A 1,254-nucleotide genomic window follows, 5' to 3' on the forward strand; every position below is an offset into this window, starting at 1 on the left:
CATTGCCACCGATACCCGATCTAGAAGGTTTTTTTAAATATCGGGACCGATACCGATACTGGTATCGGATCGGTGCATCTCTAATTGCAATGGTGTCTGACCTGAGGCCCTGTGTGTTGGACACTCAGGTGAAGAGAGGGACAGATCTGTCACCTGATCACCACCTGGTGGTGAGTTGGATCCAGTGGTGGGGGAGGCTGCCAGACAGAACTGGTAAACCTAAATATAGTGAAGCTGAACTGGGAACCTTTGACAGAGCCCCCTGTCCATGTGATCTTCAACTCTCAGCTCCTGGAGTTTCTCATATGTCCYGAGGAGKTTGGGGAYATGGAAACTGAATGGACCATGTTCAGGGCCTCCATTGTAGATGTGGCTTCCAGGAGCTGTGAGGTCATCGGTGTCTGTCACGGTGGCAACCAAAGGACCCGTTGGTGGACACCAGCGGTGATGAAGGCCGTCAGGCTGAAGAAGGAGGCCTTCAGGACTTTGTTTTCCCAGAGGACTCCTGAAACAGCTGATGCATACAGATTGGCAAAGAGGATTATACCTTTGATGGTTGCAGATGCCTCCACTTGAGGGAGAGATGATTGTTTTTTAGAGAAAGATTTTTTTTATCAAAGAAGAATCCATCCAGAGGATCTATTAAACTTTTATTTATTTATTTATTTTAGATTTTTCTACCTGGATTACTGAGCTGCATCAGGACACATCAAAACACAATTGTAGTTTTCTTAACTTAGATAAAAGTCATGTTGGAAATATGGTCAGCAGCTGCATCAACACATTTCATCATTTCTTTAGAAATGTCTTTTTTTCATTGTTGCTGCTACTGATTATTTGATCATGAAATGCTACAAATTGTTTGAATTACAAGAAGGTTTTGCTTTCTAAGGGTATGTAAGTGTGTGTGTGACATTTAACTAGCCTGCTGGCTGTTAGAGCTGTAAAGAGATAAGAAACTAAAGCAAGAGTTTAGCAGAAGCTGCTTTATTTTCTGAATGAATACATGCAGCAGTTAGGAGTGTTCATGGATGAGGGCGTACAAGCACAAATGTGATCAGAAGCATGTCACCTTTCTTTGGCCATAGATTCTGTTTCAAAAGAGTCACTATAGAGTCACTATACACTAACAACCAGGAATAAGCAGTAATAGAACTATGATCAAACACAAGGATACAGGACAGAAAAGAATAAATAAAAACATGCTTCTGTGCACAAGACAATGCAACTACACACACACACATTATATATATA

Source organism: Austrofundulus limnaeus, unplaced genomic scaffold (assembly GCF_001266775.1).
Source record: "Austrofundulus limnaeus strain Quisiro unplaced genomic scaffold, Austrofundulus_limnaeus-1.0 Scaffold1142, whole genome shotgun sequence".
Taxonomy (NCBI): Eukaryota; Metazoa; Chordata; class Actinopteri; order Cyprinodontiformes; family Rivulidae; genus Austrofundulus; species Austrofundulus limnaeus.